We start from the raw sequence: 12,743 nt of genomic DNA on the forward strand, positions 1-12,743 counted from the left end.
GAGGCTATCTATATCATTTTCTAATAATTAAAATGGAAATCCAACAGAGGTAATTGCTGGTCACCCAGAGTTATTCACAGATGGAAAGCTGGATTTATGAGCACAAAACAATTGGCTGCCCAGTTTATGGCTTAAGGATGTTTTAACTACTTCTATTTAGATGATGACACTTTTCCTTTCAGTGAACTACATGAGATAGATATTCCCTTAAATGATCATTCATACACTTCTACGTATTATACATACTGTAGTTCATGTGCATAATGCATGAGTATTGTAGCTTCATTGTTTTGTCGATTACCTTTATTTCTTTTCTTTAAGTCTATTCCTTCATTAGTTGTCCTTTGTAATTTGTTTTTTACTTAATTCTTTTGTTATTTTTAGATGTGATTCAGATAAAATAGAAGTGTAAATACACATGCAACATTTATACGTTTTTCTTATACCACTATCATCATTCTTTTCATCAGCCGTGTAATATTTTTCAAATCCATCAATATTCACAGTTTCGCTTACAATTTTAAATTTTTATTTATTTTAGTTTTGGCTGCGTTGGGTCTTTGTTGCTGCTTTCTCTAATTGTGGCAAGCCAGGGCTACTCTTTGTTATGATGCGCGGGCTTCTCATTGCGGTGGCTTCTCTTGTTGCGGAGCACGGGCTCTAGGCGCACGGGCTTCAGTAGTTGTGGCACGCGAGCTCAGTAGCTGTGGCTCGTGGGCTCTAGAGCACAGGCTCAGTAGCTGTGGCGCACAGGCTTAGTTGCTCCGCAGCATGTGGGATCTTCCCGGACCAGGGCTCACACCCGTGGTCCCCTGCATTAGCAGGCGGATTTTTAACCACTGCACCACCAGGGAAGCCCTCGCTTACAATTTTAAAAGTTCAAATTACTCAATCTACTTCTGGGGACTTCCCTAGTGGTCCAGTAGTTAAGAATCTGCCTTCCGGGCTTCCCTGGTGGTGCAGTGGTTGGGAGTCCGCCTGCCAATGCAGGGGACACGGGTTCGAGCCCTGGTCCGCGAGGATCCCACATGCAACGGAGCAACTAGGCCTGTGCACCACAACTACTGAGCCTGCGCTCTAGAGCTCACGAGCCACAACTACTGAAGCCTGTGTGCCTGGAGCTTGGGCTCCGCAACAAGAGAAGCCACCGCAATGAGAAGCCCTCGCACTGCAATGAAGACCCAACACAGCCAAAAATAATAAATAAATAAAATAAATAAATTAAAAAAAAAAAAAGAATCTGCCTTCCAATGCAGGGGACGCGGGTTTCATCTCTGGTCAGGGAACTAAGATCCCACATGCTGTGGGGGAACTAAGCCCATGTGCTGCAACTACAGAGCCCATGTACTTTGGAGCCCGTGCACCGCAACTAGAGAGCCCACGTGCTGCAACTACTGAGCCTGTGCGCTATGGAGCCCATGAGCCACAACTAGAGAGAAGGCCCGTGCACTATAAGGACGATCCCGTGTGCCGCAACAAAGATCCCATGTGCCGCAACTAAGACCCAAAGCAGCCAAAAATGAAATACTTTTAAAAAATCAAATTCTTAAATTTAGATACATATATATATATATATATTTTTTTTTTTTCTTTTTTTTTTTTTTTTTTTTTTTTCTGGCCATGTCATGCGGCATGTGGGATCTTAGTTTCCCGACCAGAGATCAAACCCATGCCCTCTGCATTGGGAGCACAGAGTCCTAATCACTGGACTGCCAGTGAAGTCCCTTAAATTTATATTTTATTCAGGAAAGTACAATGTTACATACTAAATGAGTGAGAACTTAGACACTGCATTTTCAAAAATTTTGTTCTATATAAGACACGTTTCCTGATAAGTAGTGCTCACTACGTAAGGTACTGTTCTAAATGCTTTATAAATATAACTAATTTAATCTTCAAACAAGACTATAAGTGCTATTCACACAACGCCATGTTGACTCTCAGTATTGCTGTCAAAGTTAGACTTCTGACCCTAATTGAAATCCATATTCAACTGAAATCTCCCCATACTATCTCATTCAAGAGTTAAGTGGTCTCAAAATCTGAATGCTCAGTGGCCTCCCCAGTGCTCTCAGAAGAATTTTCCCTACATATCATACTGCTCCAGGTCAGTCCCTATAACTACATTGTGTCTTGATAGTTCTGCTGGAACTGGGGTCCTTGCTTGCACCCCACCCTTCTTGACATGCAGCCCAGCCTTTGCCCTAGAAACCTAGGAACTGGCTTCCTGAGGCATAACTGTTGCTTCTACTTGTCTCTGAGCATTGCCTGTTGTCTCCATTCCCTCTGAATACTGTACATTTCACCTTCATCTCACCCTTAATTGGGCTAATGGGTCTGACCTCCTAGAGACTGTTGTCTACTTGATCTATTCCAGAGTTCAGTAGGCCCTTTAAATGCTGACAATAACCTCACAGCTGGGCCAGTTTCTCCTGACCCAGTTCTGACTTTTTATCTCCATTTACAGGTTTTGGGTGCTTAACATATATAGTATAGAAATCTACCTAAGCTATGACACTTTTGTGTCAAAAGTGGAGGTTCCTCTGATTTGGAAAATATTAAAGGCTCTGAGAAACTAGGTTTCAGTGATGTGACTGAAAGCACAAAGCTCTCATGTTATACAAGGAAGGAGGTGAAATGTAACAGAGGGACTTCCCTGGCGGTCCAGTGGTTAAGACTCCGTGCTTCTCCTACAGGGGGCACATGTTCGAACCCTGGTCGGGGAACTAAGATCCCACATGCTACACGGTGTGGCCAGAAAAAAAAAAAGAAAGAAAGAAAAAGAAAACAAATATCAAGATGGAAAATAAAATCCAACCATATCAGTAATTACAATACAAAAAAAAAAAAAAGAAATGTAACAGAAGCCCCGTAGGAAGTTCAACATCCTTGGTCGCACCCCTCCTGCTTCAGAGATGTCTCCTATTCTGCTTCACATCTGGTCTGCTCTTTCAGTTTATATGAAGAACCGTCTATTTAGAGGCTGTACGAATTTTGTTCCCCCAGATGATGGTATTTTACTTCAAGTTGGGCACCTCAACACACCTATACAACCATCCTAAATTTACTTTCCCTCAAATTTACTTTTCCTCCTAAGTCTGGCACTCTCATTGTGAGGAAGAAGAGTGAGTGCTGAGCTTTGGAGAATCCAAGACCCTGTGTTACTTCATCAGATGGCTATACTGAGTACTCCTGAATTCCATAGTATTCATAACCTGCTTGTTTTTTGTTTTGTTTTGTTTTGTTTTTGGCCACGCCTCGAAGCTTGTGGGATCTGAGTTCCCCAATCAGGGATCGAACCCGTGACCCTGGCAATGGAAGCGCAGAATCCTAACCATTGGACCACCAGGGAATTCCATATAACCTGTTTGTTTTATCTCAAAAACACTGAGTCAACCTCTTCGAACTGAAGGTTGTTTGGTTTTGTTTTTGTTTCAGACAGGGTACCCCCACAGAAATCCCGAGAAGGGTTTAAAATGTTTAAGGAGAGATCCTATTGACCCAAATATATATTAACTTGAAAGCTTTCAGTTTTACGTCTACTTTCATCCATTCTTTTATTCAACACTTACTAAGGGCTGAGTATGGGCCAGGCACAATTCTAGGTACAATAGAGAACAAAAGAAAGTTTGCTGCCCTCATGGAGTTTATATCCTAATGGCAATAAATACTAAACATAATGAGTAAATTATATAATACTTAAAGGAATTAATGTCTACAGAATAAAGAAAAATAAGAAGGGATAGAAAAGATGGGAGTATGGGGATGGAAACTACCAGTTCAGAGAGTGTTCAGAATGGGCTTCCCTGAAAAGATGACATTTGAGAAAAGACTTAAAGGAAGGAAGAGAAGCACACCCCACAAATGTACATATGGGTGAGACATGAGTGGAATGAGGTGAGTTAGGGGTAGAACAGGAAGTGAGATCAGATAGGGAAATGGGGAGGTGGGGGAAGGTGTGAATCTACAGTAGCCTATTATTCAAAATAGGCTTTGGTTCAAAAATGAGAGACTTTTGGGAATTCCCTGGCTGTCCAGTGGTTAGGACTCCACACGCTCACTGCCAAGGGTCCGGGTTCAATCCCTGGTCGGGGAACTAAGATCCCGCAAGCAGCGCATCACAGCCAAAAAAAAAAAAAAGAGAGAGAAAGAGAGAGACTTTTAGTCTCTTTTAATCCCTGAGTAGGGATTTATTCTTCTGCATATTTCCAATAAACGTGTACTGTTTACTGTCTATTAAAACTTGGAACAGGGACTTCCCTGGTGGTCCAGTGGCTAAGACTCCACACTCCCAATGCAGGGGGCCCAGGTTCCATCCCTGGTCAGGGAACTAGATCCTGCATGCTGCAACTAAGAGTTTGTGTGCTGCAACTAAGACCTGGCACAGGACTTCCCTGGTGGCGCAGTGGTTAAGAATCTGCCTGCCAATGCAAGGGACACGGGTTCGAGCCTGGTCCGGGAAGATCCCATATGCCACGGAGCAACTAAGCCCGTGCGCCACAACTACTGAGCCTGTGCTCTAGAGCCCGCGAGCCACAACTACGGAGCCCATGTGCCACAACTACTGAAGCCCACGTGCCTAGAGCCCATGCTCTGCAACAAGAGAAGCCACTGCAATGAGAAGCCCACACACCGCAATGAAGAGTAGCCCCTACTCACCGCCAACTAGAGAAAGCCCACGCGCAGCAACGAAGACCCAACGCAGCCAAAAGACCTGGCACAGCCAAATAAATAAATAAATATTTTAAAAAACAACAAAAAAAAACTTGGAACACATTTTTGTCGACCTTATTAATGTATAATTTAAATTGTACAATTCAATGAATTTTGATAAATGATTACACCTGTGACCTCACCACTACACTCAAGTTCCAGAACATTTCCATCATCCCTAAGAGTTCCCCGTAACCCTTTGCAATCCGTGCTTCCCTCCACTGCCAGCCCCAAACAACTACAAGCCTGCTTTTTATCACCATAGATTTGGTTTGCATTTTCTAGGATTTTTATAGAAACGGTATCATATATATTCTTTTGTCTGGCTTCTTTCACTCAGCATGATGCTTTTCAAATTCATCCATACTAATGTATATATAAGTATTTCATTCCTTTTTATTGCTGTGCATTCCATTGTACAAATATACCGTTATTTACTTTATCTTCTTTTTTTTTTTTTTTGGCCACACTGCACAGTTTGTGGGATCTTACTTCCCCAACCAGGGATCGAACTCTGGTCCACGGCAGTGAAAGCCCATATCTTAACCACTGGACCACCAGGGAAATCCCTATCCTCTCACTTATTGAAGGAAATTTAGGTTTTGTCCCCTCAAAACTGTAATATAATGGACCTAGAGATTGTCATACTGCGTGAAATAAGTCAGACAGAGAAAGACAAATATCATATACTATTGCTTATATGTGGAATCTAAAAAAAGGCTACAAATGAACTTATTTACAAAACAGAAGTAGAGCCACAGATGTAGAAAACAAATTTATGGTTACCAGGGGGGAAGGGATAAATTGGGGGATTAGGATTGACATATATACACTACTATATATAAAACAGATAACTAATAAGGACCCACCGTATAGCACAGGGACCTCTACTCAGTACTCTGTAATGGCCTATATAGGAAAAGAATCTAAAAAAAGAGTGGATATATGTACATGTATAACTGAGTCACTTGCTGTACACCTGAAACTAACACAACATTGTAAATCAACTATACACCAATAAAAATTTTTTAAAAACTGTAATATATTAATGCTGTTTTTATTAATTATGTTTTAATAGGTATTATAATGATCCCACAATCCAGAAACGTTAAGTACTTAAAGCCTGTGGACACAGGAAATCTTAAAAGTTCAATCCAAATTTATATACATATTTTTGCTCCAGAGAATTATGAGAGGGTCATAAAAGACATTAAAGCATGAAAATATACTATATTAGTAGGATAAAATTCTATGGAGGGAGTGGAATGGAAAAGAATGATGGGAAATTTCCCAGTGGTAAGAAGTTTATTACATGTTGCACTATGGTAATTACAACCTATTATTTACATTTAAAGAAGTAATGTGACTTTTATCTTTTGAAGTCAGTATTTACAATATGCCAGAAATTTAATACTTTACAACTCTTTAAACTTATAAAATTTTAGATATCAATTTTAAAATGTGAATGTGAAAATTAAAAAATAGTAGTAATAAATTTGAGTACCCCTTCTCTCAGTCCTGTTCCTAAAGGTTGCTCTTTCATTGATCTGGGGTGGGCAGGAACATCATGGTTTTTAAAGTTCCCCAGGTGATTCTAAAGTGCACCCAAAGTTGAGAACAGGTAGTCTGAAAATAGTATTCTCTCTCAGTAGACAAGGAGTAGAAAAAATGAGAGCTACACAGTTTACGGTTTGAGAGTATTAGTCATCTGGCAAGTAACTATTTTCAAGGTTTATAAAAATATCAAATCAACAGTCCTTATAGAACTTAAGCACAAAAATGTTAACTGATAACCATGGCTGGTACTTATGGTGCCTTCCAATGATGAAATGCTATTATTTGCAAGGCACTGAGCCAACTGTTGTAAGTAAATGGTAGTATTATCTCCACTGTAGATAGTTCTTGGCCTGGAACACTAACCCACAGATGTGGTGACAAAGAAAACCCCCAGAGGGCAGTAATTATTCATTAATGGCAACTGCCCCTGGGCTCATCTATTGGCCTTTTTTCACAGTAGTATTTCTTTTGGCTTACTGTCCAAAATCGCAAGTCTGCAATTCAATTTTATTTTCTACTTCTCTGTTTCTCCTCTGTTCTCCTTTTGTGCCTTAGCTACTATTTTTCTCACTCTTGTTTCTTGTTATGATTTACAGTATAGTCATAAAAGATGGGACTAAGATTTGGGCTTAAAGCCAAATTCCACACTTAATTAGGCATGTGACCTAGTAAAATAATGTAAAATGGGGGTCACTGTTGCCCTGTGTAGTGGACTGAATTGTACCCTTCTGAAGGAAAAGTTCACATCCTAATCCCTGGGGCCCATGAATATTACCTTACATGGCAAAAGATGTGATTAAGTTAATGATCTGGAGAGGAGAACCTTATCCTGAATTATCTGAGTAGACCATAAATGCAATCACATGTTTGCCGGTGAGAGAAAGGTAGAGGGAGTTTTGAAACATACACATAAGAAAAGGTGATGAGAAGACAGAGCAGAGAGAGATACAGCTATTACATGCCAAAAAATGCTGACAGCCACCGGAAGCTGGAAGAAGCAAGGAACAGATTCTCCCCTAAAGATTTCAGAGGGATTGCAGCCCCACCAAACCCTTGATTTCAGACTTCTAGCCTCCAGTGCTATTAGAGAATAAATATCTATTGTTTTCAATTGTCAAGTGTGGTAATTTGTTACAGCAGCCACAAGAAACTGATATACTCTGGTTACCTCCCAAGGAAAAGAAGCTAAGGAATGTATAAGTGCTTCATAAACCTAAGTGCTATACAAATACAAGCTCTCCTTGCTGGTTGCTTTCTACAAGGACCTCCAAGACCATGCAAATAGTCATCAACCTGGATCAGTCTTCACAGAATGGATGTAAGGGGAGCTCCTGGGGCTTTCCTGGGCCATTGTATACTCTTCCCTTAATCCTTCTCTTGCCACAAAGCTTAGTATTTCTTTTGGTGGTGGTGTGGGTATTGCTAATGGTAGCAACTACCAAAGAAAATGAGTTAGAACTACTTTAGCCATGTCTCTTAAATCTTGCCAGCAATTACTCTTCTCTTTATTCCAAGATCTTTTGTTAGTCCAGGTGTAAGCAGATTGGGTAGGAGATCCCCGGAGAAAAAGAACTAGGCATGGCTTTCTTGTCATAAGAGAAGCCATTTTTGGCCTAAGCCATTTTGGAATCTAAGCCTGGCCACAATGCTTGCCCTTGAACAGGTCTCAGTAATAATGATTTAAGGGAACAAAAGAACAACCTGTTATCAGGCAAGAGAGGTAACAATAGCAAAGATAGTAAATCAGTTGCAAAGACTCCCAGTTCTGTTTCAATGACAAAGATTAGCCTGAGGCACTTTCTTGAACTGTTTTGCTGAATTTAAACCCCGCTTGAGAGCTCAACCACCAGATCAACTGGAACCTAAGGGATGATGATGTTGACCTTTTCTGACCTTCACAACTTCAATCAACTAAAGTTTGGACTTTCTCACCCTGTGCCCCAATTCTATGCCGAATTCACCTGTTCAAGCCCCTTCAAGGATATGCATGTACCCTTAGCTTAAAACTTTCCCAGTTTTGCTGTTCAGGGGGACACTGCTTTGGGAAAGATCCCCGGTGTTCTCCTTACTTGCTGCAAGTAATAAATCCTTCCTTCTCCCGATCTTTGGCTTGGTTGTGTCTTTTGGCTCAACACCCACCAAGAGGAAAACCCAGTTTTCAGGTAACACAGGATTTAGAGTAGGCTTTCTCAACAGCAGCAAAATTGACACTTGGGACCAGATAATTTTTTTGTTTGGGGGACTATCCTGCACAATGTATGTTTAGCAGCAACCTTGTGCTCTATCCACTGAATACCAATAGTACTGCCCGTAGTCATGACAATCAAAATGTCTACAAAAGCCAAAAGTTCTAAGGGGGCAATTGCCAGCCTTCCCTCTCAACTATACCAGATCAAGAACCACTTATTTAGATAGGACTAGCTAAAGATCTATCTGGTATGGCTCTACTCCTGGTAGATAACCCCAATCTCCATTCATATATTAAGATCTGTCCTAGGGACTTCCCTGGCTGTCCAGTAGAAGACTTCGGCTTCCAACACAGGGAGTGAGGGTTCAATCCCTGGTCAGAGAGCTAGGATCCCACATGCCTTGGGGCCAAAAAAAACAGAACAAAAAACAGAAGCAATATTGTAACAAATTCAATAAAGACTTTAAAAATGGTCCGCACCAAAAAAAAAAAATCTGTCCTAAAACGAGAGAATATATCTCCTAGGAGCCTGCTGATTCTTCATTAAATTGGTCTTTTTGATAGTCTCATTGGTATTTCTCAAATTACAATCAATATTTCATTTGCAGCAGAATCATTTGAGCTTGTTGACCTACTAAGACACCCAGGAATTTGCATTTTACGTGTTTCGCAGATGATTCTTATTTTAATTTGCTGAAGACGGGTTCTGGGGGAATTCCCTGGTGGTCCAGTGGTTAGGACTCCTTGCTTCCACTGCAGTGGGGCAGGGGATGAACTTCAGACTCCAGGTGGATGATGTTCTTTACTCTAATCTCTTGGTTCTGGAATCTGATCCTGGTTTTGTAACTGAGCAGGACTCTGTGGGGCTCCCAGGCACAAAAGTCTTTCTGTGTCCCCCATTTCTTATTTGTAGGAAATAGGCTTCATTCAGCCTCCATGACCTTCCCTGAGTTCCAAAGGGCAGGTTCAAGCAACTGCTAATCAGGGAAGGGAGGGGATTCGGACAAGGGAGGAGCAGTCAAGAAACAATAGTGCAGCCTTGGGGCAGGGTCCTGGTTCCCCATCAAGGGATACACGTAACAATATCTTTGAGCTGTTTTGCAGATACCAAAACCCCCACCAGGTGGAAGAAGTTAATGGTATGCTGCCCACAAGCATGTAGACCCCAGACCGGTTGGAACCAGAAGTTTGATGATGCTGACTCCCAATTACCTCACCACCAACCTATGAGAAGAACGTCCACAAGCTGATCAAGCCCTCCTCTTTGAACCATTACTATAAAACTCCTCACTACCACCTCTGGGTTGGACACACAGTTTTGAGGGCATTAGCCTGCTGTGGCTCCCTTTGCCTGGCAAAGCAATAAAGTTATTCTTTTGTACTTTGCCCAAAACTCTGTCTCCAAGATTCAATTTGGTACCAGCACACAAACGCTGAATTTCAGCTATGCTACCTCACCAACAACCAATCAGAAGAAAGTCACACACCCTGCAGCCCTCACCCAAATTTTGCTATAAAAACTTCTCCCCTAAAACCAAGGGGAAGTTCAGGGCTTTTGAGCATTAGCCACCCGTTCTCCTTGCTTGGTCCTGCAATAAACCTTTCCCTGCTCCAAACTCCAACATTTTGATTTGTTTGGCCTCACTGTGCATCAGGCACATGAACTCTGTTCGGTAACAAAATGATGGCCTAAAACTTTCCACACTTAAAAAAACCTATAAACCTACAGTTCCAAGAAGCTCAATGAACCCTAACCTAAAGAAACACAAAAAAACCACACCAAATAACATCAGAATCAAATTGCTCAAAACAAGTGATTTAAAAAAAATCTTAGCCAGAAAAACAGACACGTTAAATAAAGAACATATATAAGGATGACATCATATTTCTCACTGGAAACAATACAACAGAGAAGACTGTGGAATGACATCTTTAAAGTCCTGAAAGAAAAAACAGTCAGACTCTAATTTCAGAGAGAGCAAAAATACCTTTCAAAACTGAAGGCAAAGCTTCCAGTTCAGGACAAGCTAAAGAAGGTGTGCTTCATATTCCTCCCATTAAATACAGCTAAACATCCTGAATATTATATAAATAAACATAACAAGGTGGAGAGAAAACAGCAGACCAAGAAGGGATCTTGGGGCCCAAGAAATGACATGACATTGGGCTCCTGGGTTTTATTTTTGCCTCATATATTCTACACTGGGTGTTTGAGAAGCCAGCAGTCTGAAAACGTCAATGGGTGCTAAGAGAAGCCTGCTCTTCTGAGCCAAAGGATGAGGAAAGGGGCAGCCTTGTAAGACAAAACTTTTAGACAATAACCACCCTACTCCAGCCAAGCTCCGCAGAAAAAAAGTGTGATGCCACCCTCACCCACGTCAGCCAAGGCCCAACAGGAAGCCTAGACTTCCCCTCACCAGGCTGCAACACACACATCTCACCCTCCCAGCCAAGCTGCTGTCATTGAAGGTCCAGTAGAGAACCTGACAGCCGCCCCAGTCCCCTAGAATGAGGCACCTCTCCCATTGCCCATCCTCAGACAGTCAACAGAAGCCGAATGGAGAACCTGAACTTCCATCTTACCTGGCAGTAATGAGGTAGCATCTCCCTTTCCTTTGCCAGTGTGGTGTCAGAGAAAACCTGCTAAAAAGAGCAGATTTGGGTAAGAGACAGAGTCTCATGAAAATGCTGAAAATGTCCAGCATCAAAAAAAATCATCAGGGGGCTTCCCTGGTGGTGCAGTGGTTAAGCATCCGCCTGCCAATGCAGGGGACACGGGTTCGAGCCCTAGTCCAGGAAGCCTGCGCACCGCAACGAAGAGGAGCCCCTGCTCGCCGCAACTAGAGAAAGCCCGCGCGCAGCAACGAAGACCCAACACAGCCGAAAATAAATAAATATATTTATTTATTTATAAAAATAAATAAATAAAATTATTTATTCATTTATAAAAATAAATAAATAAAATTATTTATTTATTTATAAAAATAAATAAATAAAATTATTTTATTTATAAAAATAAATAAATAAAATTATTTATTTATTTATAAAAATAAATAAATAAAATTATTTATTTATAAAAATAAATAAATAAAATTATTTATTTATAAAAATAAACAAATAAAACAGCAAAAATTACTATAGCTTTACGCTTGGTCTTGGAATACTCCTGTGAAGACAACAGACAAGGTTGATTAAAGAAAGGCACAGAAGAAAACATAAAGTATGAAAACAACATATACAGAATCCAAAGACATGCAAAACTATTCAATACATTTTTCTGTGGGATACAATTTTAGTCAAATTATAAAGAAAAGCAAGTAATTGACAAACATAAAATTCAAGACAGTGATGAGGGGAGCTGTGATGATCGGGATCACACAAAGGGTCATAAGAAAAAAGGTGGAGTTCTATTTTTCTTTCTTTTTTACATCCAGGAGTCTTTTATTGGTCACTTATATGCCAGGTACCAACATTAACAACAACAACAACAAAAAAAAACCCCACAAAGGTCAAGGTTTCCACATAAAAGAGCCTATTATCTCTTAGCTTGGGTCTTCCCATAAAGTTTCCCTCCCAACTCTGTAGATCCACAATCACAGATGAATGCAGCTTTACTGGTAACAGATCTTAGGAAAAAGGAACACTCTCAATCAAGAGGCAAGAAAGCCATTGATAAATCTCTCCCAAATACAGAAATACCAGTCAGCAATCACTGTACCAACTGCCCAAGCTTCACATACAGCCTCCCTTTAAGCCTAAGATTATGCCATTTTACAGGGGAGGAGGAAACAAGTTCTAAGAGAATTACACCTTGTTTGAAACTAGCCCACATGCTATATAGCAGACTACAAGCACTGTGAGGACAGCTTCATTCCTACTATTCCTCCCTTTATGACCACGAAGAGCAGTGTTCAGATCTAATGGGAAAGGGGACGGGGTAGAGTACTACTTCTTAAGATTAGTGGTGGATACACAGATCCCGGATTGAGTAGTATTCTTTACACCTTCGAGATACGTTTTACAATATATCTCGTATATGTCATATTTTTAAAGTGGGAAAATATAACTACAATCAAATCTTTATAATAAAGAAAAATATGAGAGCGTGAGACAAAGCCCTGGACCCACTCCCCCAACCTGCTGAATTCAGGCTCATTGCAAGATGAGTTGTCAAAAAGGAACCAGTGCAAAATGTAGTCAAAGGTATGACTAGAAAAAGAGAAGAGCAAATGGCTGACTACACACATGCTGCAGCAAAGTGTGACCAGGAGGCAAAGGAAATCAG

General features: G+C 40.8%; 1 non-coding gene across 1 annotated transcript; it reads right to left on the reverse strand.

Moving 5' to 3' along the window:
* Positions 1 to 12,267: 12,267 nt before the first annotated feature.
* LOC133079317 (small nucleolar RNA SNORA61) lies at positions 12,268 to 12,402 on the reverse strand. The gene has a single exon (XR_009698155.1). It is a non-coding gene; the product is annotated as a small nucleolar RNA SNORA61 (small nucleolar RNA).
* Between the last annotated feature and the right edge of the window lie 341 nt (positions 12,403 to 12,743).

This window comes from Eubalaena glacialis, chromosome 1, assembly GCF_028564815.1.
Source record: "Eubalaena glacialis isolate mEubGla1 chromosome 1, mEubGla1.1.hap2.+ XY, whole genome shotgun sequence".
NCBI classification, from domain to species: Eukaryota; Metazoa; Chordata; class Mammalia; order Artiodactyla; family Balaenidae; genus Eubalaena; species Eubalaena glacialis.